The sequence below is a fragment of the Lissotriton helveticus genome, chromosome 4_1 (assembly GCF_964261635.1).
Source record: "Lissotriton helveticus chromosome 4_1, aLisHel1.1, whole genome shotgun sequence".
Classification (NCBI taxonomy): domain Eukaryota; kingdom Metazoa; phylum Chordata; class Amphibia; order Caudata; family Salamandridae; genus Lissotriton; species Lissotriton helveticus.
The window spans coordinates 318919916-318946916 of NC_136063.1; the positions used below are offsets into that span (position 1 = coordinate 318919916).

Consider the following 27001-nt stretch of genomic DNA (forward strand, 5'->3'; position numbering starts at 1 on the left):
TCAGAAGCTTGAATGCGATGTATATCAATCCTGCGGTGAACCAACAGAAAAAAGAAACCAGCAAATGTATTTCATCTTACTATTTTTAGACCTGCTATGTAGTACCAGAAGGTACTCTTGCCAGCCAGACTATCCACCAAAGCATTAACCTTGTTCAACATCAGCTTCCAACAATCTTCGATGAATGTGCACCTTCACATCCAATGCACAATATCGGCCATTGTCTCAACATCCCACATGCAAACGTTTGCAGTCAGATGAGATCTTAGGAAGTACTGCAGAAGTCATATGAATCCTCTGAAGAAACTTTAAATTGCACAAGATAACATTGTGCATTGCCAAAGCTTTCCTTGACCCTCTGGGATGCAGTGGGCAAACACACATCTGGTAAAGATGTCTCACATTCCATTTCCATCTAATGCATCTGAAGTGCAGTCACCGGTCAGGCTTCACACTGCAATATATAACTGGGACAGAGCATATCTGCCCCACGACTCATTTACCAATACATTAAGTGGGGCATATTCGCAAAGAAATTTTGGAGTATGTATACTATTGATCCTATAGTACTGTTGATGTAGTCTTCAAAGCTTTTGTGGATTGGCCCCAAAACAGCTAAAATTTCATATTCATATCCAACTAGTGCAAATAGAAAGGTCTGTGCAATCTTTGTGCCTCTACTAATAGGGAATTGGAAGTTTTGGGGCTATTTGAAAAAGGCATGTCAGAGTATGTAAAAAAAAAGTACTCCTGTAGTACTACAGAGTTCTGCATCGGAAAATCAAGTCATGTTGCCCTCGCCTCACCAGAGGTCTTTCATCAATTAGCAACTTATTTTACACCAAAATATATTTGGGCTGTAGCAAATTCAGCAAAGAATCTGTTATTCTGCAAGTGGCCCATTTCCTCACACTGCACTTCATTTATTGAAGAACCATCTCAGCAGTTAATAACCAGAGTGGACCATAGAGCCCACCGTGAGCTACATGGCATCCCTCCACCTATATTACTCCTATATTCTTCAGAAATGTGGTGTTAATTTAGCCATATGAGGAGTTTCAGGGCAAGTCCTCTCTTTTTCCAGGCAGAAATTATTATTAATATTATTATAATTATTATACAACACTTATATGGCGCATAGCTACCCAGGGGCATCTCAGCGCTGAAGTGTGGCACAGGGTCGGTAAGGGGATTTGAAACGTCCTGTCTTAAAAAAGCCAGGTTTTCAGTGATTTCCGAAAGTCGAGTTCCTTTTCGATCAGTCTTAGGGAGGGGGGAACCTTTTCCACAGTTTGGCCACATTGTAGCCGAAGAATCGCGCTCCATAGACTGCCCTTTTAATCATGGGGAAGTTTGGCCAGATGGGCATTTGAAGAGCACAGAGATCTCCCGTGGCAGTAGGGAGATACCAGGGAACGGGAGATCAGAGGGTCTTTACCGAGAAGTGCCCAATGGGCAATTCAGAGTGATTTGAATTGTATCCTCTCGGTCACAGGGAGCCAGTGAAGAGAGCGCAAGGCTTGTCTAGCAGATTGGTGTCTGGGGATGTTGTACAGCAGCGTTTCCCAAACTGTGGTCCGTGGACCCCCAAGGGTCCATGAGACATTCCCAGGGGGTCCGCAGGACTCGAGTGCCTGTCGTAGTGAAAAATGAAACGCCCATGCGTCCTCACAGCACACAAGAGCTGTGAATGTTGGCACAGGGGCGGCGAGACACAACAATACAATCGTGAGGCGGGGACAGCGAATGGGCAGTGGGCAGTCAGGGGGGCAGGGCCGCAGGGGGCACAGCGGCTGGGGAAACGAGCGGAACAGAAGGCAAAAGAGGCACAAAAACAAGGAAAAAACGAGTGGCACAGAAGGCCACAAAAAAACAAGTGAAATAGAGGGCAGAAGAGCATAAAAAACGAGGGGAAAACGAAGTGGAACAGAGGGCAGAAAGGCACAAACAAACGAGTGGAACAGAGGGCAGAAGGGCACAAAAAATGAGGGAAAAACGAGTGGAACAGAGGGCAGAAAGGCACAAAAACTGAGAACAGAGGGCAGAAGGGCACAAAAAACGAGTGGAACAGAGGGCAGAAGGGCACAAAAAACGAGAGAAAAACGAGTGGAACAGAGGGCACAAAGGCACGAAAAAACGAGGGAAAAACGAGTGGCATAGAGGGCAGAAAGGCACAAAAAAATGAGGGAAAACGAGTGGAACAGAGGGCAGAAAGGCACAAAAAACTAGTGGAACAGAAGGCAGAAAGGCACAAAAAACTAGGGAAAAATGAGTGGAACAGAAGGCAAAAGGGGCACAAAAACAAGGGAAAAACGAGTGCCACAGAGGGCAGACGGGCACAAAAAACTAATGGCACAGAGGCAAAATACAGAATACAGAAATATAGGGGCAGCTAAGAACAGGAGGCAGAACGGGCAGAGAGGCATGGGGTAGCGAGGGGAACAGAAGGGAAAACCGGGCAGAGACAAGGGGCAGGGAGGGGTACAGAAGGAAAGACCGGGCAGAGAGAGCACGGGGACAGAGAGGGGAACAGAGGGAAGAAAAAGAGGCAAGAACCACGTACAGGCAGCGGGGGAAGACAGACAACAGCAGTCACAGACACAACATTGAAAATGCCGGAAGCTTGTTTCCTTTCCAGTAAAGAATTGGCTTGGTAGTTTGGTCTGCCCTGTTCCCATGATGCACTGGGCCAGGGTCGGACTAATTTGCATATAGCCAGGTTCTGAACTGGGATGGTGCAGTGAGCTAAAAAACGGTGATGGATCAAGCCCTGATCTTTTGACTGGGTATGAGTATTCTGTTTAATTCAGATGCTCTGTCCATCACCACCCCCTTTTCTGAATCGTTTTGGCCACTATAGGAGTGGCAGGGTATGCTCAGACATGAGTCCCTTGCTCACTGCACCATCAGGATCCAAGCAAGCCGGGCCGTAGACGGCTGCAATGCCAGAAACCGGTCCCCGGAAGCTTGTTTCCTTTCCAGTAAAGAATTGGCTTGGTAGTTTGGTCTGCCCTGTTCCCATGATGCACTGGGCCAGGGTCAGACTAATTTGCATATAGCCAGGTTCTGAACTGGGATGGTGCAGTGAGCTAAAAAACGGTGATGGATCAAGCCCTGATCTTTTGACTGGGTATGAGTATTCTGTTTAATTCAGATGCTCTGTCCATCACCACCCCCTTTTCTGAATCGTTTTGGCCACTATAGGAGTGGCAGGGTATGCTCAGACATGAGTCCCTTGCTCACTGCACCATCAGGATCCAAGCAAGCCGGGCCGACGACGGCTGCAATGCCAGAAACCGGTCCCCGGAAGCTTGTTTCCTTTCCAGTAAAGAATTGGCTTGGTAGTTTGGTCTGCCCTGTTCCCATGATGCACTGGGCCAGGGTCGGACTAATTTGCATATAGCCAGGTTCTGAACTGGGATAGTGCAGTGAGCTAAAAAACGGTGATGGATCAAGCCCTGATCTTTTGACTGGGTATGAGTATTCTGTTTAATTCAGATGCTCTGTCCATCACCATCCCCTTTTCTGAATCGTTTTGGCCACTATAGGAGTGGCATGGTATGCTCAGACATGAGTCCCTTGCTCACTGCACCATCAGGATCCAAGCAAGCCGGGCCGAAGACGGCTGCAATGCCAGAAACCGGCCCCCGGAAGCTTGTTTCCTTTCCAGTAAAGAATTGGCTTGGTAGTTTGGTCTGCCCTGTTCCCATGATGCACTGGGCCAGGGTCGGACTAATTTGCATATAGCCAGGTTCTGAACTGGGATGGTGCAGTGAGCTAAAAAACGGTGATGGATCAAGCCCTGATCTTTTGACTGGGTATGAGTATTCTGTTTAATTCAGATGCTCTGTCCATCACCACCCCCTTTTCTGAAACGTTTTGGCGACTATAGGAGTGGCAGGGTATGCTCAGACATGAGTCCCTTGCTCACTGCACCATCAGGATCCAAGCAAGCCGGGCCGAAGACGGCTGCAATGCCAGAAACCGGTCCCCGGAAGCTTGTTTCCTTTCCAGTAAAGAATTGGCTTGGTAGTTTGGTCTGCCCTGTTCCCATGATGCACTGGGCCAGGGTCGGACTAATTTGCATATAGCCAGGTTCTGAACTGGGATGGTGCAGTGAGCTAAAAAAGGTGATGGATCAAGCCCTGATCTTTTGACTGGGTATGAGTATTCTGTTTAATTCAGATGCTCTGTCCATCACCACCCCCTTTTCTGAATCGTTTTGGCCACTATAGGAGTGGCAGGGTATGCTCAGACATGAGTCCCTTGCTCACTGCACCATCAGGATCCAAGCAAGCCGGGCCGAAGACGGCTGCAATGCCAGAAACCGGTCCCCGGAAGCTTGTTTCCTTTCCAGTAAAGAATTGGCTTGGTAGTTTGGTCTGCCCTGTTCCCATGATGCACTGGGCCAGGGTCGGACTAATTTGCATATAGCCAGGTTCTGAACTGGGATGGTGCAGTGAGCTAAAAAACGGTGATGGATCAAGCCCTGATCTTTTGACTGGGTATGAGTATTCTGTTTAATTCAGATGCTCTGTCCATCACCATCCCCTTTTCTGAATCGTTTTGGCCACTATAGGAGTGGCAGGGTATGCTCAGACATGAGTCCCTTGCTCACTGCACCATCAGGATCCAAGCAAGCCGGGCCGAAGACGGCTGCAATGCCAGAAACCGGTCCCCGGAAGCTTGTTTCCTTTCCAGTAAAGAATTGGCTTGGTAGTTTGGTCTGCCCTGTTCCCATGATGCACTGGACCAGGGTCGGACTAATTTGCATATAGCCAGGTTCTGAACTGGGATGGTGCAGTGAGCTAAAAAACGGTGATGGATCAAGCCCTGATCTTTTGACTGGGTATGAGTATTCTGTTTAATTCAGATGCTCTGTCCATCACCACCCCCTTTTCTGAAACGTTTTGGCCACTATAGGAGTGGCAGGGTATGCTCAGACATGAGTCCCTTGCTCACTGCACCATCAGGATCCAAGCAAGCCGGGCCGAAGACGGCTGCAATGCCAGAAACCGGTCCCTGGAAGCTTGTTTCCTTTCCAGTAAAGAATTGGCTTGGTAGTTTGGTCTGCCCTGTTCCCATGATGCACTGGGCCAGGGTCGGACTGATTTGCATATAGCCATGTTCTGAACTGGGATGGTGCAGTGAGCTAAAAAACGGTGATGGATCAAGCCCTGATCTTTTGACTGGGTATGAGTATTCTGTTTAATTCAGATGCTCTGTCCATCACCACCCCCTTTTCTGAATCGGCAAAACAATAAAAGCAATAAAACGTTGAAAGGCACATGTGTATAGGTTACTGTTACTTGGCAGGCAGGTAAAAATAGATGCAGCCAGGATCAGCAGTAGGATTTTCGTGCTGCTGTCTGATTGCTCACTTTCCACAAGCCCTTGGGTACCACTAAATAATACACTGCTGTATGCATACATGTCCATGCCAATAGAGCCAATTCAGGCTGTCTCCCTCTTGAAATTGCCTCTGCTTCAAAAGGCGTTTTTAAAAGAAATTGAAATTGTACAAATTACTTGGGGGTCCCCGGCTTCCAATAGGGATTCAGTGGGGGTCCTCAGGAGTCAAACGTTTGGGAACCACTGTTGTACAGTATTCGAGCCGCGGAATAACTCAAGCTATCCTCACACCATCTATCAATGTCTTTCCTCCACCTCAACCTTCCTCCCATTCTACAAAATGTCGTGAAGAAGTCGGTGAGTAGCATTTCAACTCAGGGAGTGAAAATGCACCCTCCTCATGGGGCGCTTTAATGTCTTTAGTCAAACACAAAGTAGCGCATCAGCCCACACTATGGATGAGATCTGGCTAGCAAGTGTTTTAAATATCTGAATCACCATCCCTAGAAGCAGGTAGAGACGCCTGGGAAGTGTAATCATTTTCACAAGAGCTTATCAGGAGCCTCAGGGGGTTGTGCAGTGACCAATGGTGGAATGAGGGCGCAAACCTGTGATGTCATCACAGGTCAAAGAGCACGCAATGTCACTTCTGCTTCCACCGGCACTTTGAGGAATCCACGTTCTGTCGTCACTTCCTGCTTTGGGAGGATAAGACAAAAGCTAGGTTGTTTCCTGTGGACCATAGAGGTCTGTCAAAATAGTTATGCTGTATAGAGTGCCAACAGTCACAGCTCTTAGAGATGCACAATCCTAACACTCTACGTCGTCTTTTATTTCAAATAATGTTCTAGAAGTGACAACGTTAGGTTTTAAATGTCAGCTAGAACAGAACTGAGAAGAAAATGGTTTTACTCCCTCTGTGCTTTTTCTCGTACTTGAATTCTAATGGTTTCGTGGGGTGTTTTTTTTTTTAAACAATTTGAATTGAAAGTCAGCTAAAAATACCAATATTTTTTACTGCTAGGAACATTCAGAGCCAAAAAAACACTTCAACAACTGCCACAGATGGACTAGAGAAAAGCAGCTGCAGGAGCCATCTGTGCCAAGCCTTCTCAAAGTTTTGAAGAGTTTTTTTCTCTACTCTGCATTTTAAACATATCATCCAAACTAAAATAATGTTAATTTATCCAGTTTATATTCCTTGTAACACTGCTTAAACTGGCAATAAGAGCAATTTGTGAGGTTGTCATCAACTTCGAGCCTGTTTTGTCAAAGTGAGTACAGGAGGCGTTCAACGTTTTATTTTCTCCTCCTGAGCTGTCCTCCACAGAAGTCCTGGGGGCGGTCATTCCCCAAGCGATAAGGGTTCCATCTGCTAGCCAACCACTTTGTGCTTACGAGGCAGACTAAATTTGGCCTTGAACCAAAGCTACCCTGATGTTAGCTTCAGTCTGTGAGTCAGTAGCAAGGTCTGTGTTTATGATTGGATCCCCAACCTTTTCTATATTTGAGCTACTTCTGTTCAATGAAAATCAGTGGTTAATTTGTGAAAAAAAAATGTTGAGGGCCGTCGTCAGGAGGCAGCTTGCACCAGCCCATTTCTCCTGTCAGCGCCGCCTAAAACAGAACCAACTACTGACCATGAAAGTAGGGACAGGATGTGGCATAATGGCCAGAGCTGCAGACCTCAGAGCTGGAGAACCAGGTTCAGTCTTGGTGTTGGCTCAACATCCTGTGTTTCTGGACAAATCACTTCATGAATGAATGTGTCCTTAACTGGAAATCATGAAGAGCATCAGTGTTGATGATTAAGTGCCGGTACTGAACACGCGAAACCACTGGCTCCAATTAAGCACTGATGAATAGCATCCCACGTTGCTAACAAAAATGATCAGTGTTACAAGAGTGGCCTCTTTAGACAAGATTCTAGTGGTGGTGCTTCATGCATCGAAGCGTGGGGGCGTTGGCACCCTGACTTCTCCACTGCGACCTACTACACACACACAGTACACGTCCCCTCTCACACTTTCCACTCTCACCTTCGTGGGAGGCGAGGCCATAACGGAGCTCTCTCACCTGGCGTGACAGCAGCAGTTCCAGTGGTGGCCATCACATGCTTTAAGTTTAAATGTTTCTACAAGTCATAGTAATGATACACATAATGCCCACGGCACCTAAAAAAAGAAAATCCGTAATAAAGGCTCCCCTACACAGCATGAATTGCCATTTAACTATCAGCCTGAAATATAATGATCTCCAAACACCAGCTTATTAGTTCTGAAAATTCACGCATTTTACTTTTATATACATCCCTTTTAATTTTAGAAACCTGTCTAATTAAACCAAACAAAAGCTTTTCATTTCCTAGTTTGGGCTGCACACAGGAGAGCTACTCACAAGTAGATGTTGAGCTACCAGCAGCTCCCTAGCCACCCTGTGGAGACCCCTGGTTTAAGGGGATCCCTCCTTATGGCACCTGCTGGATCATTGGTGGATCCTTGGAATCTGAGGACCAGCTTTGGGTGCCTGATCCACAAAGAGAACAGAATTCACAGCATGCTTGTACATCTACCTGTGGTTTCCATTTACTATTCATAGAACTTGCGGACAGGTCAAGGAAGTCTATGATTGTCAATGTTACCCGCCATAGGCCTGCGATACTTAATACCAATAAGGCAGAATGTCTGCGTTGAAGAGCGTGTGTGGTTAGCTGGAGGTCGCACTCCCAGGGGCCGCTGGACGCAGCCAGCTGCAGTGCCTCGCCCACTCTGGAGGCAGGTGGGCTGAGCACAGGGTGTTGTTCCAGAGCCCAATGGGCATAAGCACAAGCATACAGAAAATGTCTAACATTTGTCCCGAGTATATTGATACAAAATATCCAAAGACACAATAATTAAGCAGTTGTTATACAACTTATGTTTCTGTACAAAGATCAGTAAATGGCCAATTGTGTTTTTTTCTACAATGAATCCTGTTGAAACCTTCTGATAAAGGGGGTGACAAGGCTAGAAATCAAGCATAAAGAATCAATGAAATGTACACATCATAGGTAGTTACACAACCATAACTGCTCGCAGTACACTGCTTGTTAGCCCATGCAAGATGTCTATAGGGAAATTACTGATGATGTCATCAGTAACAATCCCACTCCCAGTACATTTCTCGTGACCCCCATGCAAGATGTCACAGATGACATTACAAATGGTGTCATCAATGACATAGCGTCTCACAGTGCACGTCTTGCGACCTCATACAAGATGGTACAGGGGATTTACAAATGATGTCATCAGTGATATGAGACGGAACCACTCACACTGCACTTCTCGTGATCTCATGCAAGTTATCACAGAGGATATGGCCAATTATGTCACAAATGGCGTTACCCCTCTCGGTAAACTTCTCGTAAATCCACGCAAGATGTCATAGGGGATATTACAAAGGATGCCATCGGTGACAATAGACATAACTACTCACAGTGCACTTCTTGTGATGTCTTGCACAATGTCATGGAGGATATAACAAATGATATCATCAATGGCACGCGACAGAGGACCTCAGCATTAATGCTGGCAGAGTTTTAGAGGGTCTAGACAAATCCAGGCTGTTCTGGTCAAAGCTAATGCTGTCACGTATGGAGAGATATAACAACAACAGCCAATTGGAGGACAAGATGTGAGCAACGAAGAAAGCATGCAAGGGTCTTAGAATCTGCTCACATTCTGTTCCTGCAGCTGCCTTCAGGACGTCTGAGACTCTGGTGTTGCACCTGCAGTGCCAGGGACACCAAAGCCAAAGACTGAAACTTCTCCCCGTCTGTCTCTAGTTGATATTGATGGGTTGTAACTTCCACATATGGGTCCGTCTGCCAACATTTAAAGTAGCTGTCCTGCTGTAGAACATGGTTCTTTGCCTCTCATCCATCATCAGCAACTGGGATTTCAAAGTGAGACTGGCATGCTTTTTAGAAGCTCAAACAGGCAATGAAGCATCTTTTAGCATTTAAAGTGATACTTTCTAGAAATGAGAGCGGTGCAGGACAACTTTCAAAATAAATTATTGCAGCATTGTGATTGGTCTGAGCAGCCGCGGCCCGTGGAGGGAGTTACGGTGGGGCAGGGAGGCGGGAGGGGGAGGGGCAGGGTGGAGGGTGCTAAAAACCGGCATATGGATAATTGCAGGTAAGTAAACAATTTAATTCATAAAACGAATTTCGTAGTGTGCACTGCATCGCATTTTGCGATGCAGTGCGCGCTACGAAATTAGTTAATTAATTAAATTTCCACACTCTCAGACCAGCATGGAACGTAAATATTACCAAGAAAACCAATATCATATATAGTCATCAGTGTGTCTCTTCACATACAATTCCTATCCAATTCAAAATCACTTATCCCTAGTGAGACATTAACCTAAAGAGAGTGCCTCTCCGTGTGTCTCAGCGTGCTGAGACACACACACACACGGAGGAGCAATCTGGACTGAGTTGAAACTTAGACACAAACTTTCTATCATCAGTGAAAGGCATCATTGAAGGCAGTCTCTCATTGGGATCCTGCAGATGACTATAAGAAATATTTCTATACTTAGAAGCACAGAATAATGTGCTTAGCATTATGTTTGTTTGACATGACCTATGTGAGTGTACTTTGAAGCTGAATCCTCATTGCAGTGAGAGAATCAATAAAACGAGAACTTAAAAAAATGAGGAATGACTAGCTGTAGTTTGAGGATCCTTGATATTTGGATCACTCAAAAGACAATTGTTCTTGTCAAGTAGCTGGCTTAATGGCATGAAGTGCTTGTATAATGAAAGAGAAAATCTAATTCCTCTTGTGTGATGCATCTGCAGATGATGATAGGTGTGTCTGGTAATGTGCCTTTAATAGCCTTTTATAAGCCATCAGTTTGCCGCTCCATTAAAGTTAAGAAATAAATGCTCTGCTGCCAAATTGTTCTGGTAAAAAGCCAGGAGCCTAGCAATGTGGAATGGAGGATGAGTAGGAAGAGTTAGGAGTATCAGTGTCAAGGGGAGATGGTACAAGAAGAATTGAAAGGGAAACCTAATAAGGCAAATATAAATACGTATGTATTTATTTACTTCACTGTATTTTCAAGTACTGGTTTGTATATAAATTCACTCTAATGATGCTGGAGCAAGAACAGACAATCAAGATTGAAAACCTTTTCCCTTCTGAAGTTGTATAACGATGTGCTCCATCGCTAAGTAGAACAGGAGTGGGGAGAGGTGTGTGTGTATGTATATATAGATATAATGTGTCTGTGTATATATGTAGATATAATATGTGTGAGAAGATACATATATATGTGTGTGTGTGTATATACATATATATGTGTGTGTGTGTATATATAATATGTGTGTGTGTATATGTGTGTATGTATGATATATAATATAGAGGCCAACATGTATTGTGGGACCTGTATATAGTAGCTGAATGAGCTGAAGCATTGAAGCAAAGCATAAAATATAGGTTCAATCAGGAGAATCAAATGCCATCTTGCCTTCTCCAGACTGCCCCACTCCAATCCAGAACAATCCGCCCACTCCAATCTGCACCACTCAAATCCAATCCATGTTACCCCAAACTAATCCACCCCACCCCACTACAATTCAATCCAACCCACCAAACACCATCCAACCCACCCCAATCAGGCCAAGTCCAATCTACTCCACTCCAAACCACCCCACCCCACCCCACCCCACCCAATCTAACTACCTCAATCCAATACATCTGACCCCATCCAGGGCACCCCATTCATACCTACTTTTAATATTTTAAACATTAAATTATATACATTTATATATTACCTATTTCAAATTATTTAATTTGATTGAACATTATTTCCTATTGTGTTTTATTTTAATTTCCTCCATCATTATTTTCCAAGGAAGGGTGTTGCAGTATCACCATTTGACCATGTGCGCTGTTGGATTTAATACTGTTTTTTTTTCTAGTAATGTACACTTGGACTTAGTGAATACGTTAAAAAGTAGCAAACTTACTCAAAAGTGTAAATTACTCAATAGTGTAAGTTACCTTTGTGAATCAGGCTTTTGTGGTTCAAACCATTGGCTCTGGCTTGAAACCTTTGGCGTGCTGTAAAAAGAATGGTATCTGTGTCAATTCAAACAAGAAAAATGAGCTCATCTCTTTCCTGCTTTAATAGTAAACCGCATTCATAATTGGGGTGTAGTGAAACGCTCGCTCTGGTGGGCGATGGTGCTACTGCTCCTGCTGCACTAATTAAAGCAATGTCTTTGGAATTGATGGAAATATGTATTGATGGGCATTTGTAAAACGCAAACAATAATATGGAAATTGAACACTAAACACCAGTAGGGCATGATCTCTCAAGGCAACCTGTCACTTAGGAAATGCAAGCATTGCCTTCTTATCGTTTAAGGTGAGAACTTGTCAGCATCAAACAGGTTCTTTCACTAAGTGTCAGTGGTGTTCATGGTACAGCATGTCTTAGAATACATTTCATGGGCAAATTGGATTTCAGTACACTCTCATTGATTGATTTTTTCTTATTTCCATCATAATTATTGACTTGTTGTAGCACCAGTCAAAAAGCAGTTTTGGCCTTGCCCTGTGCTTTTGACATTTTGCATTGTACAGCCTTGGGGGGTTTGCTTTGCAGAATACATTAGTTAACTGTGGAACAGGTAGACAGCCAACATAGCTTAAAGTCATAATTTGAGGAAACATATTTGATCTTTACTTATTGTTTGTTTACTTTTCAGTGCAGCTGTCTACAAGACCGACTGCCACCAGTTTTTATATTATATATAAAGTAGGCTTTTTCTCAACTCAGATTAATATTTTCTTTCTCACCTCATGCTATTGGCTGTTTCGTGTATCAATCCACCTCCTGTGAAGTTGCTACACTGCAATGCTTGAGAGCAAGCGCACCCGATACAGGTAAGAGAGGCAGGGCGGGGCAGCGGGGGAGTCGACATACAACGGGATAGTGAAAATGAAAAAAATTAAAACGCTTATCATGCGCTCGCAATGCGGCGAGGGCAAGGTAAGCGGTTTTATTTTTTATTTTATTTCCCCTATCCCGTCGTATGTCGACGCCCCTCCCCAGCTCTTTCCAGTACCGGTCACACCTGCAAGAGTCTATTTTACAATTCAAAAGGACACTGCCCATTACACGTTAATCTCATCTACACAAGAAAAAATGTCTTCTTTTGTTTATTTTCACTGCAGCACTTTAAAAAAAAAAATATTGTACTTAAGGTTCAAAATGCAGGACAGGCCTATTGGCTTTGCCAATACTTATTACGGAGAGGAACTTTCTATGTTGGTGAACACCAAATACTGGATGAGCCACTAAAGTATGCGGATTGTATAGGTCTGTGCTTTGTTGAACCATGAAATGGTATTATACAACCTGCAGGATACAATTGTTTATAAATAAATAACCTTTGACTGTACCACAAACGTTATGGTACGGTTTCCTCCGCTCCGTTTCTGTTGAAATGGAATTTATTTAGCAAGAGCAACATGGCGTTCAGCGCTGAGGCGGAAGTGGGAGGCGTACGTAAGCTGCGTGCCCTTCTCTGCACGCGCACTCTGATCCACGCGCATTCAGGTGCTGTCAGAGGCAGGTTGAAAGTGGCCTTGTTAGCGCTTCGTCTTCTCTGCTGGAGACCTCGCTTTTGTGTAGGAGGGGCAGATGCAGGTTAAGCCCGTGGCTTTGCATTGGATAACAAGCAGACCCCTGCCGCTGCCGTCCAGCTGCGGTCTGCCGTGTGGGGAGAGACAATACGGAGGCAGATAATTCGCCATGTTATTCCTAGACAGAGCGAGGGGGCCACCCACCAGGCCGCCTGAAAGGAAGGCCTGCCGAAGACTTGACTAGGGGACTGCTATTAAAATCCTCTTTTTACCCCCTTAATAACAGTTGATTGCTGCAGCCTTCAGGCCGTTATGTCTGCCACAAAAATAATTCAGGCCTTCTTGTTACCGAAAATCTGCACTGCTGGATTACTTGCTCTGTCCCTCTGCTCGTGCTGAGCTGGAACCTTGCCAGCCCAGACACTGCTTCATTTAAAGATCGGAAGACTGCACATCAAAACATTGATACTTTTTTTTATAGAGTTCCACATTTTTGGGGATCACAAAAAAAGCTAGGAGCAGATGGTGAAATGTAACATTTTGCAGACTTGTGTACTTACGTCTGCTTCACTCAGATGTACTCCTGTAGAGTAGACAGTCTGTAGGGTGAGGAAGGACTGACAGAAAATAAAGTTCATATCTGTGTGTGCCCCTTACCTACACCTGGTACCACATTCTAGTAGGAGATGTGAGCCATATATGAAACAAAACCAAAATATTACATAGCGAAACACTAAACCAGAGATAGCAAAAAAGCAAGACATCCACAGCCATCTGACTGAGGACATGGGAGGCAGGATTGGCAGCATGATCTGCTCAGAGCTCTCTCCACACAGGATTGGGGCCCTCCGGGAGCAGACCCCCTTTCAGTGGAAGGGCATGAAATTCCCTGGCGCCGGCTCTGCCTAAGTGCAAAGGCAGGGCAAACGCGCATTTGTGCAATGTTTCCCCCTATTCTCTCCACATGGAAAACATTTTTGCTTGTGCACAAATCCGTTTCCCTGGCAATATAGGAACGAGCATGTGCGTGGGAATTTCCCGGGGGCAGTTTGAGGTTTCGAGAAAGGCGGCTGCTAGTGTAGTGTTATTGAACCGGCAAATGCATTGCATATACCAATAGGTTTGGCTTTGGCCAGCATTTATTTTCTTTTATTTAAGCATATACAATACAAATAACAAACAAAAGGAAGAATAGAACATTTTGCAGTCTAAATGTGGTGGGGTTTTCCTTTCAAATAAAAATAAAATAAAATATGAATCAACATAGAGTTTGGCCCGCTAGCTATGGAACCTAGTACACTATTTTTAGGCGGATGTGCACATGTAATCGGAGTGCAGTACAGCCAGCAGCTAGAGTGGGCTAATCTACTGATCCATGTTGCATGCAGTCACGGCAGAAGTAACATATAAATAAAGCTTGAAGAGATCAAAAGTTGAATAGGGGTGACCCAAAGTCCCTCTTTGTGTTTAAGGGTACATATATATTTTAATTTAAACGATTTTTAAATATATGAGGCTGTCTAAACAGCTAAAGCTGTCTCTAGGCCAGACTAAAAACATAAGGCACGGCTTCCACTAGGGTTTATTTGACATAGCCTGTCCGATTGGAAGGCGATATGCGTTCTTTTCAATAAATAACGAGATAGTCCTCAGCGTATTCCATAACTTGCAGATTTGGCTATTGTGAGCCGCGCCTGAAGCCACATTACCCGTTTGCTGACATTTTCTTTTGGCAACCCTCAGAGAAGCACTCCAGTTGTAATATTTTGTCTGCTGTAGTGAGCAGGTCTGCTCACTGGTCTCCACCATAATTGGAAGAAAAATCTGAAGTGGCCCTGCTGCGAGCAGGGGTAGGTAGAACAGGCAGCGAGTCGCTCCACCTATGGGGTTTCATAAAATGGGACAGCCGTTCCGCCAGCGGCTAATGCATCCTTGGTGATGGCCTTTAAGCAAACTCTCCATTCTCTGCATGTCACCGTCACTTCATTATTTCTGAATTATGCAGCAGCATTAGCTGATCCTTAGACATGATCTATCCTTGCAGAGCTTCTAAATCAGAAGAGAGGAATAGGCGGTAGTGATATGCGGCGCTAAATTGTGGTTGCCTTGGTACAGCGGGGGCCTATAGCATTTCATAACTACAGCGAGAGGGCAGAACAGGCATGAGTATGGGAAGGCTCATTTTTTGGGGTCAGTGGGGCAAATTAAACATTGTGTTGTATGATTTAAACGAAATCAAATAAAGTATTTTTAATTATTTTTAATTTTAATTTTATTATTATTATTTATTTTATTTTATTATAAACATTGTGTTCAAGACGGTCCATAAATCTCGGTGCATGATCATCACCAAATCTAAACCCATGTCCAAATGCTGGCGTGTAGCAATTGATCAAAAAGCTAAATGACTGCACCAAATGATGATTACCAAAACACAACAAAGTTCCAGCCTTCACCTCCCACACCCTTGCCTTGACACACCCACAAACACACCTAATAAAATACATCACCTCCCTCGTTCATGTACCAGCTCACAGACTAGTTCAGAAGTCAAGACACTGGTTCTAGGTTTGATTAAGGGTTTAGTATTTCTCTTTAAATTGTTTTTGTCCATAAATGATTTTATATCTTAACTACTACTTCATAGTGTTCTTGGAGAAGAAGCTGTTCCTCTTCCAGTACTTGTTTTACTGTGTTCTTTATTAAGGCTTAGGACGAAGTCCCTTGGATTGCTGCCCTCTGGAGTCTTCCTGACTTTACTTCTCAAAAGACGATGACACTTAGCATTTCTGTTCAAATTATACCAATTCACAGCACCCAGTGCTGAAATTTCAATCCCTGTTGAAAGTCCCAGTAATCTAGTAATTTCTGTTTTCTCCTGTTCAGAAGGTATAGACTTTACCACCATCAACACAAAACACCTCGATGTAATAGTGGATGCCTGTTGTTGAAAATTGCTGTTTTTGCGGGGTTACCACAAACTTTTTTCCTTCTTCCTCCTGTTTTTGACTTCGTTTTTGCTGGCTTTAGGACTCTGTGTACTTTTTCTACTGCTTACCAGTGGAAACATTTGTGTGTTCTGTGTCTAAAATGTAATGGCATTTGGTTTCTCCATGATTGGCATATTTGATTTAATGCTAAGTCCCTAGTACAGTTACTTCATGTGCCCAGGGCCTGTAAATTAAATGCTACTAGTGGGTCTGCAGCACGGATTGTGCCACCTACATGAGTAACAAATGGGGGTGGGGTCGCACACTACTCACACACCGGCGGTATCGCCCCTAAGGACTATGGTTAATGTAGTTACGTGTTCCGCGATGCATCTTCTTTCGATTCTCTGCTATCTTCGCTGTCTTCGCCATCCCTGGACACCTGTTTCGGGGTATCACCCCTCGTCAGCAGGGATAGGCAGTGTTCTGGGGTTGCCGGTGGCTGCCAAATATCTGCCAGGTTTAGTACCATTCAGACGCGCAGGTGCGGGGTCCCAGGCTCGTCAGCCAACTGCTCAAGGGAGCTGTAACATTACAAATGGGGGTGGGATTGCACACTACTCACACACCGGCGGCATCGCCCCTAAGGACTATGGTTAATGTAGTTACGTGTTCCGCGATGCATCTTCTTTCGATTCTCTGCTATCTTCGCTGTCTTCGCCATCCCTGGACACGTGTTTCGGGGTATCACCCCTCGTCAGCAGGGATAGGCAGTGTTCTGGGGTTTATAGCACACAACAGGAACAGACCAGGTCTAAAGGTGGTGTGAAACTATACAGATAACCGTAAAACAGTTAGGCACATGTGTGGACAAATACTGTTGAATCGCAACGGCTAGAACAAGTCCCATCCGCCCACCCTTTTGGTGGAATTTCGTCATGTGGGAATTGCTGAACATTCAGACCCTGACCATGTAGTGTCAGGAATGGTTGCCAAAATCATAGCCTTGTTGTTCCTCAAACAATAATATTAGTGAAGTGCAGTGCTCAAGTGATAGTGATGGATAAAAATAACTACAAAGACTCAAGTAACGTACAAATAGAAGTCTATGTGTCAAAGATTAAAAATGCGCCGAGTAGTTTAACGCTAACACTACTCAGTGGCGCTTCGCAGGGCGGTCGACATGTTTCAGCCTACAGGGGAATTACCCTGGCTTTCTTCAGGACCTATAGTATGTAATAGCTACTGCAACTGGAAAATGGTGAGTGAGAGAGGAATAAAAACAATGTACCAAAGAAGTTACATATCTACCAGGGACTCTGCGCTCCAATGTCCACTGGAGGAAGAGACATATCTCCTTCCTGTCAAAAGACAATTTTTTTTCTTTTTTACAACAGTACCAAGTAAACACATGCAACCGCACAGTCACACAGAAAACGCATAGATAAACACACCTGCGCGAATAATTTGTATTCCGCAAATTACAAGAAGCATAATAACTTCATCACAAGGAGGCATTTCCTCATAGTGATACTCACCCAGCTTTATGTGGGTGAAAGCCTCACCTCACCCGGCAACCGCTCGGGAGAATGAGGCCCCGCTCTGCAGTGTAGAAAACGGACATAGTAAGTGCAAAGCTTTACTATGCTCAGCCAAATAGCTCTACACAATTAACCCAACAAATGTGTGATAGTACACCAACTATCAGACCACAGTTAGCCCATACACCGACCTACAATGAACAGAAAACTATCTTAGACAGCCACTGGGGAGGCTTATCACATGACCAGAAGTAAGTAAGTGGGGGCTGAATTCTGCCTGTGAGCTACAGTCCCATGAAATTAACACATAGTTCTTTGGTAATGCCCCTTACATAGTATCTAATTACAACACACTGTTAATACCCTTAAAATATCAACACAGTAGTAAAAGGACAGAGTCCTGCATCTTAACACGGTCTCTACAATTTAAAAACCATAAAGGCTCGATTCTAGTTAGCTCGGTATAAGTCAAGTGAACACGGCAAGGGAACATGGCGTCTAACCTGTCCGTCGGTGCCCCTAGTTAGAAGCCAAGCAGAAGTGGAGGTGCTCACAATACCGCCCTCCTCCCTTTTTATTCAAGTTTAAACGATAAATGGATCGTAAGTCACATTGGACAACCGATCTCAGACCAGCGCTCCTCGGGAGCCATTTGCGGCATTCAAATGGAGTGGAAGTTTCGCGGCTTCTGAGTGGCCGTGAATCAAAAGAGCATCTGCGTCCGCGTATGGTAGAAGACACTATTCCTACGCGCTTGCGCAGTCTAAAGGGGGGGGCGCCCACAAGATAGTGGTCACCATTTCTACGCGCATGTGCATACTGAAACGGAGCCGTAATGTAAAACACATTGTAGTGCAAACAAAACCCCTGCCTCTAGCTTGCATATTAAATCTTGAAAGGTGTGTGTAAAAAGGCACTACTAAAAGGGACTTGTTATTAATGTCGGTACGCCTATTCTGAACATACCGACCTTTATGGTTAAGTGTCCACCATGCCCTGGCAATCCTGGTCATGCAGAAAAAACTCTTATCTGGACTAGCGCCCATGTAGAAGACAGTAAGCAGCATGCTTATAACAAAGAAATCTTTATAATATAACAGAACTTCTTCCATGGGGAAAAAATTACCATTGTTATAGGTCCATGCAGAGTGGACCTATAAATAGCTGAGAAATATTCATGGTTGATGCCATAAAGAACCTCCAGTTTCTAACATCAACTGGATGGAATGTTGTTGTCATCAAATGTCAAGGAGGACGATATGGGTGGGACGAGGTCAAAAAGGAGGTGACATGCACAATTGAGTTAGGTGAGCTTATAGGATGTAAGTATGGGTAACTTTACATCCAGAACAGACCCGCAACCAGAAGTTGCTCTAAATACTCAAAAAACATATGTGTGTGGAGGGTCGAGGGAAATATTTACCGACCTGTCTGCTCATACCCCTAATGTCAAGATATATAGCACACAACAGGAACAGACCAGGTCTAAAGGTGGTGTGAAACTATACAGATAACCGTGAAACAGTTAGGCACATGTGTGGACAAATACTGTTGAATCGCAACGGCTAGAACAAGTCCCATCCGCCCACCCTTTTGGTGGAATTTCGTCATGTGGGAATTGCTGAACATTCAGACCCTGACCATGTAGTGTCAGGAATGGTTGCCAAAATCATAGCCTTGTTGTTCCTCAAACAATAATATTAGTGAAGTGCAGTGCTCAAGTGATAGTGATGGATAATGTTCTGGGGTTGCCGGTGGCTGCCAAATATCTGCCAGGTTTAGTACCACTCAGGCGCGCTGGTGCGGGGTCCCAGGCTCGGCAGCCAACTGCTCAAGGGAGCTTTAACATTACAAATGGGGGTGGGGTCGCACACTACTCACACACCGGCGGTATCGCCCCTAAGAACTATGGTTAATGTAGTTACGTGTTCCGCGATGCATCTTCTTTCGATTCTCTGCTATCTTCGCTGTCTTCGCCATTCCTGGACACGTTTTTCGGGGTATCACCCCTCGTCAGCAGGGATAGGCAGTGTTCTGGGGTTGCCTGTGGCTGCCAAATATCTGCCAGGTTTAGTACCACTCAGGTGCGCAGGTGCGGGGTCCCAGGCTCGTCAGCCAACTGCTCAAGGGAGCTTTAACATTACAAATGGGGGTGGGGTCGCACACTACTCACACACCGGCGGTATCGCCCCTAAGGACTATGGTTAATGTAGTTACGTGTTCCGCGATGCATCTTCTTTCGATTCTCTGCTATCTTCGCTGTCTTCGCCATCCGTGGACACATGTTTCGGGGTATCACCCCTCGTCAGCAGGGATAGGCAGTGTTCTGGGGCTGCCGGTGGCTGCCAAATATCTGCCAGGTTTAGTACCACTCAGGCGCGCAGGTGCAGGATCCCAGGCTCGTCAGCCAACTGCTCAAGGGAGCTTTAACATTACAAATGGGGGTGGGGTCGCACACTACTCACACACCGGCGGTATCGCCCCTAAGGACTATGGTTAATGTAGTTACGTGTTCCGCGATGCATCTTCTTTCGATTCTCTGCTATCTTCGCTGTGTTCGCCATCCCTGGACACGTGTTTCGGGGTATCACCCCTCGTCAGCAGGGATAGGCAGTGTTCTGGGGTTGCCGGTGGCTGCCAAATATCTGCCAGGTTTAGTACCACTCAGGCGCGCAGGTGCGGGGTCCCAGGCTCGTCAGCCAACTGCTCAAGGGAGCTTTAACATTACAAATGGGGGTGGGGTCGCACACTACTCACACACCGGGGGTATCGCCCCTAAGGACTATGGTTAATGTAGTTACGTGTTCCGCGATGCATCTTCTTTCGATTCTCTGCTATCTTCGCTGTCTTCACCATTCTGGACACGTGTTTCGGGGTATCACCCCTCGTCAGCAGGGATAGGCAGTGTTCTGGGGCTGCCGGTGGCTGCCAAATATCTGCCAGGTTTAGTACCACTCAGGCGCGCAGGTGCGGGGTCCCAGGCTCGTCAGCCAACTGCTCAAGGGAGCTTTAACATTACAAATGGGGGTGGGGTCGCACACTACTCACACACCGGCGGTATCGCCCCTAAGGACTATGGTTAATGTAGTTACGTGTTCCGCGATGCATCTTCTTTCGATTCTCTGCTATCTTCGCTGTCTTCGCCATCCCTGGACACGTGTTTCGGGGTATCACCCCTCGTCAGCAGGGATAGGCAGTGTTCTGGGGTTGCCGGTGGCTGCCAAATATCTGCCAGGTTTAGTACCACTCAGGCGCGCAGGTGCGGGGTCCCAGGCTCGGCAGCCAACTGCTCAAGGGAGCTTTAACATTACAAATGGGGGTGGGGTCGCACACTATTCGCGCACCGGCGGTATCGCCCCTAAGGACTATGGTTAATGTAGTTACGTGTTCCGCGATGCATCTTCTTTCGATTCTCTGCTATCTTCGCTGTCTTCGCCATCCCTGGACACGTGTTTCGGGGTATCACCCCTCGTCAGCAGGGATAGGCAGTGTTCTGGGGTTGCCGGTGGCTGCCAAATATCTTCCAGGTTTAGTACCACTCAGGCGCGGGGTCCCAGGCTCGTCAGCCAACTGCTCAAGGGAGCTTTAACATTACAAATGGGGGTGGGGTCGCACACTACTCACACACCGGCGCGCCTGAGTGGTACTAAACCTGGCAATATTTGGCAGCCACCGGCAACCCCAGAACACGGCCTAATCCCTGCTGATGAGGGGTAAATACCCCGAAACACGTGTCCAGGGATGGCGAAGATAGCGAAGATAGCAGAGAATCGAAAGAAGATGCATCGCGGAACACGAACTACACTTACCACAGTCCTTAGGGGCGATCCCACTGGTGTGGAGTAGTGTGCAACCCCACCCCCATTGTAACCTACATGAGTAACCCTTTAAAACATGTCTCAGGCCTACCGCTGCAGAGCCTGTGTGTGCAGTTTTAAGCTGCCGTATCGAACTGGCAAGTTCATCTACTTGCCAGGCCCAAACCGTCCCTTTTATCTTTTTTTATTTACATACAAGTCATCCCTAAGGTAGGCCAAAGTAGCTCCATGGGCAGGGTGCAGTGTATTTAAAAGGTAGGGCATGTACCTTTCAGTTTTAAATGTCGTGGTAGTGAAATACCCTCAAATTCAGAATGTAATTACAGCTACCGGTCCCATAAGTTAGCATTAGAGCTGCCTTGTAACACTTTACAAGTGTAACTTCAATTTGGGAAAAGATAGAAAGAGACAGTTTGCTGTCTTTGGATTCTCCATTTAAAAACTCATTGCGGGTCTGAAAAAGCCATATTTGGAAAGCTGGCATTTTGTTACTTTAACCATTCTGTGCCTCTGCCTCTCTCTGAAATGCATGTCTGGGTTGGGTGACAGCTGGACTTTGTGCATTTCCTCTAGAAAGTCACCACAAAGGGAGCTCAGGTGTGCCCTGCATATCATGGTGGAACATCACCAGGCTGATGGGTCTTCCTAAGTTGTAGTGAGAGGGAGGATCTGACACTCCTACCTGAATAGGGATGTGCCTATCCCCACACAAAGAGTTGCATATTCCCTAGAGTGTGTCTGGAGCCAGGTTCAGGAAGGGCAGGGTTCCTTGCACTATAAAGACCTTTCTTGAAGTCTCCCTCCTTCAAAGACTACAATGGGTATAAGTATTGGACCTCTGACACCATTACTCAAAACACTTCTGGAACATTCGGACATTCTACCAGGAAGAAGAGCTGTTGTGTTGCTAGGATGGACTGCCGCTTTGCTGTTTGCTCTGCTGTATTGGCCTGCTGTTTCTTGCCTGGGAGTGAGAGGACTGGACTTCACTCTCTACATCCTGCATCTCTAAAGGTTCTCAAAGGGCTTGTTGGTCTTGCCTCCTGTTTCTGAAGTTTCAGGGATATTAACAACTTCACCTGCCTCTTGCTACCAGCACATGGTTTCCTCTGCCTAGTGTCCTGCTCTGGCAAGTGGTGCCAAATCCAGTCCTGGGTCCATGGAAGTTAGTGTTTGGTGCTGCAACCCAAGGAACCAACATATCGACACAGAAGCGTTGTTTGTAATTGGCACATTCTCTGTGATATAGCAGCTGCCTGCACTGAAGCCGTAGACACAACTCGCCAACTGCCTGATGCAATGCCCTTGACTTACAACACAGCCTGGACTTTGCCGACGCAGTACATCCAAGTCACTGCTCATGCGTGAGTCTCAGGCACAGCAATGCCAACCCCAACTGTGACTCATCTCCTGCATGACTTTGCAGCAACACACCACCTGCAGGCCAGCGATCTGACATTGACACCTCCGAACTAACGCACGGCGCTCATGACATCAACGACGTTGCCCAACTTCAGACCCAATGCATCCCCTTTTCAACGTATCTTCCCAGGCTTCGACGCACCCAAGGTACTGGCAGAGGGTCTGCGTGACTCCTGTATCCAGCCAGCACTCCATCGCCATCAGATCGAACTTTTGAATTTGCCCCGCTCAAGCGTGACCAGATAGCCCCAGTTGGGCTATTGATATCTGAGCACTGCATTTTGATTTAATCTTGCAAAATTCATATCTTGACTTGTGTATGTTATTTTTTTGTCGTTTTGGTCTTGTTTTGCCAACATAAATATTGGCTATTTTTCTAAATTTGTGTTGAGTACTTTTGTGGTGTTTTCAGTGTGTGTGTGTACACAAATACACAATTCCTCTTTAGTTTAGCCTGACTGCTCTGTGCCAAGCTACCAGAGGGTGACTACAGGTAAACTTTCAGTGTGTACTACACTTACCCTGACTAGGATTGGTGCTCCTGGCTGGACAGGGTGTATACCTCTGCCAACCAGAATCCCAATTTCCAACACCTGTTTTATCTCTCATTGGCTAAAACACCCAAGTCAGCCTACTACGCAGTGTGATGCCAACCACCACCTGTACTCACTGGTGGGCATGGAGTGATAGTCCATGGCTACTCTAGTAGTTGCAAATGGTCTCTGTGTCTGGAGTCTTATGAATTAAAACTTGGTGATTCTCGTTTCCTCTTATGTTCCCAAATTGTTTTGGACCTTGATGTGTTAGACTGTGGCCACTTTTACTCTCACTTGACACCCTGGTGGGTATGGTGTTCGAGGTGTTAGACCATGGCCACTTTTGATTATGAGAGTGCCTTCGGCAGGGGATTGTTTTGTACTTTAGATCTTTGGCGCTCTAAAAAACTCTTGTGCTCCGGTCGGTCTTGGAATTTAAGATGATAGTTCCACTTCATGTTGGTTTTCTCTTGTACCCCCTAATAGATATGGAGTTTGTGCATCAGGCCACAGACACTCAGGACTCTGTGGGTGCTCTCTGCTGGGCTTGGAGATAGTGGATTAAGATGGAGTTAGGCCTGGAGTGTAGTGATTTCCTTTAATGCTCTGGGCTAGGTTTGATCTTTGTGGTTTATAACTTGATTGCTCTCTTCTGATTATGCTCCTTACTGAGTTTGAAGGGGGAACAGCGTTTACAACGCAACTTTTACAACGAAGTACCTTTACGATGCAACTATTACAATGCAACTTTTACAACGACTTGCGCTGGGGGGCGCTCTAGGATAGGGAATAGTTTTAATTTACTATCCAACACCTTCCCCACTATCAACGGGGACTGGAGTTGGAATAGTAAATTAAACTATTCACTATCCAGCGCCCCCCAACGCAAGTCGTTGTAACAACTTGCGTTGTAAAACTTGCGTCGTAAAGGCATGCGTTGTAAAAGTATGCGTTGAAACGACGTACATCCAGTTTGTAGGTCACAGAGCAGACTTTAATCATTAGTTTGTCCGCCTGTGTTCCTTAGTGGGACTAGACGATGTTGTATGTATCTTGACCATTCTGACATATATTGTTGCTCCTATTCGGTCTGCAGTTTGCGGATTAAGTTTTAGGCACTCTGACCCCACATCCCGGAGCTAGGAGCTGGAGGTTTAGGCATTGACTATTCTGACTTCCACTTCCACTCTTCTTGTGTTCAGGACTTGTGACGTAAAAACTTGGCCACCTTTGGTATGCTTTGCCGGACTTGAGCTTTTCATATCAAGTGAGGCTGTGCTGGAAATCAACAGTAGCCCTGGCAAGTTTTATTAGAGGAGCCCTATACTATGTGTCAAGTGAGTGCAGCAAGCGAGCCCAACCTCTGCAAGGGGGCTGGGTGGGGTTCACACCGAAGCTTCTTTTTTAAAGTGCCAAAAATGGTCATTATGTTACACATTTTTCGTTATATTTTCTAATGCATTAACTTTTAAAGTATATTAAAGGATGGCCGTACAGGGCATTTCTGGCATTATGGGAGAGAAAACTTCATTTTTTTAACTTTTCAATTTTCAATATTGGTAGCAATACCCCACTGAAACAGGCTAGCTTATTGCAATATGCATTTCTTACCACTTAAATTATTTTTTAGATTATTTGTCTACTCAGCCTCCTGGAAGAAGACAGGGACTGTGGAAAGACAGGCCTCATCAGTCACCTAGAGAGGTACAATCTGTCTTTAATCTACTTCTCCGTCGACAGATCAGGTAGGAACTAAGTCTGTCGGGAAGTATCAGCTTTGGGAGGAAGCATCTTTCACTCAGGAGAGACCAAAAAATGATTACCATTCCCCAAGCTCGTGGTCCTGCAATTAACTCTTTCTGGCTACCAGACACTGGCGGGTCCAGTGTTGATGCAGTGTGCTTGATACCATTCATGGCTGGAACCATCAGCTTCAAGGCACCCAACCCCCCCATCCCTGGTAGCCCCATTTGTTGTCACCTGCATCAGAACACCTGCTGTCACCTGAGTCTCCTCCCTGGTTGCTGTTTACGATGGGTTGCAACAACCAGGCACCATAAACTTTAGGGGTTCTGCATGGGCGTCCGCAATTTTTTTTCAGGGGGCATAATAAAAAAAAATTACGATTGCGCTGTCAGTATTGTACCAGCAGCCAGTTCTTTTAATTTTTTTAAAGGGCAAGTGAAAAATCTGGGGCGGGGGAAATGGGGGAGTACCCCCCCTTTCCCCACTTGCGGACACCCATGTGCCCCTTTCCTTGTTAGGAGGTCCCTTTATGTTGTGGAGCACCTTTTTTTATGGCGAGTCTGCACAGAACTGAATTCTAGGCCTGAGCCAATGTTGAGTTCTTCCTATACGCTGCACGAGCAGTTATCAGGCAGTTGGTTCATTTCATGTCGCTGTAAAAGTTGACCCGCATCATCCCAGGACTATTGTACCGGTGTACAATGAATACTTTATCAGATTCAGTTTTCTGCTTGGGCTTGGTTCCCACTGTTCTAGCTTCTCAAATGTTATTTTTGCTCCCTGGTATGAGGGGATGTGGTAGTGAATCATATTTCTCCTTTTACAGCTTTCCTACCTAGAAGGATTTCGCCAACCTGTTCTGTAGTCTACTTGGGTTAGTGTCCTGCAGTATTCGCTATTTTCTCATGTTCACTCACTGCGGTTCATGAGTGGACTGGCTCTATACCTTTCTAGTCTTCCCGTCACATTGCTGAAATAGCCTTGCATCTTTTCCTCCTCTTCAGGGTCTGTCTTAGAAGAGTGAAGGTTTGCAGCTTGTCCTGACTGATCTTGCCTGTTGAGTATCTTTAAAAGGCAGTTGTATGATTTGGGCAGGGTCGGATTGAGATCACAATTAGGCCCGGGCACTCCCAAAAAATCGTCCCTTTATGGATCGCCATTTTGGTCAGTCTCGTTGGACACATTTTTGTTAAATTAAACATTGTAAAGCTTATAGAGCCAGTAATATTGGTGAAACCTACAAGCACTGCAGTTTGGCTGGGCGAGGGAAGTGAAGTAAAATGGCCAAAGGACTACAACACCTGATCAGGCTAGGGTTGTCACCTGGTTGTTTTTATACCAGATTGACGGCATTTTAATGTCCTGGCTGGCACGAAAAGGTGCACTAAGCCTGCCGTAATGAGCCGTGACTGATAGTTGACCAGACAAAGGCAGAAAAGTCAGGTGACAATGAATATGGAAGTTTATCGGAGTCCTCTTGAATTGTCATTCCCGGGCCTTTGCAGAATCTAGCCAGATATTTTGTGTTTGTGTAGTTTTATTTAGCTTGATCGCTGCCCAAAGGCACTGGAATGATTTACATGTATGCCAATTATATTACACAAGGTCAAACACATTTTTTTAGGCCTTGGGAGATTAAGCAGGATGCTGAGCAGATGCTGAGACTCTGTCATTTTCATCTGCTACCTCCTCCATCAAGGCCTTATAGACACTGGGGCTGAGGTGACAATACCTGGTTTCCATCGAGGCCCATGTATACTTCCTACTCCCTCACCCACTATGGCCTGACTGTGGTGGCCTAGCAGGGAAGGGTCAGGGGGAAACACTGCTACTGGTCTGGTCCGACACATGGGGGGCTGAGGTATGAATGGCCCAAGGGGCGGTGCAACACCTATCCCCCAGCCTGGATCAGGTGTGGGGATGGTGTGACTGAGGTGAAGATGACAATAGATACCTCATCTCAAACCCACCCCTGATGCTGTTGTACTTCCCCCATCCCACTACCCGGCT

General features: G+C 45.6%; 1 protein-coding gene across 2 annotated transcripts in view; it reads left to right on the forward strand.

Annotated features, from left to right (window-relative positions):
- Positions 1 to 27001, forward strand: part of SAMD12 (sterile alpha motif domain containing 12) — a 1473047-nt gene that overhangs the window by 931701 nt on the left and 514345 nt on the right. The gene's annotated exons all lie outside the window — the stretch shown is intronic.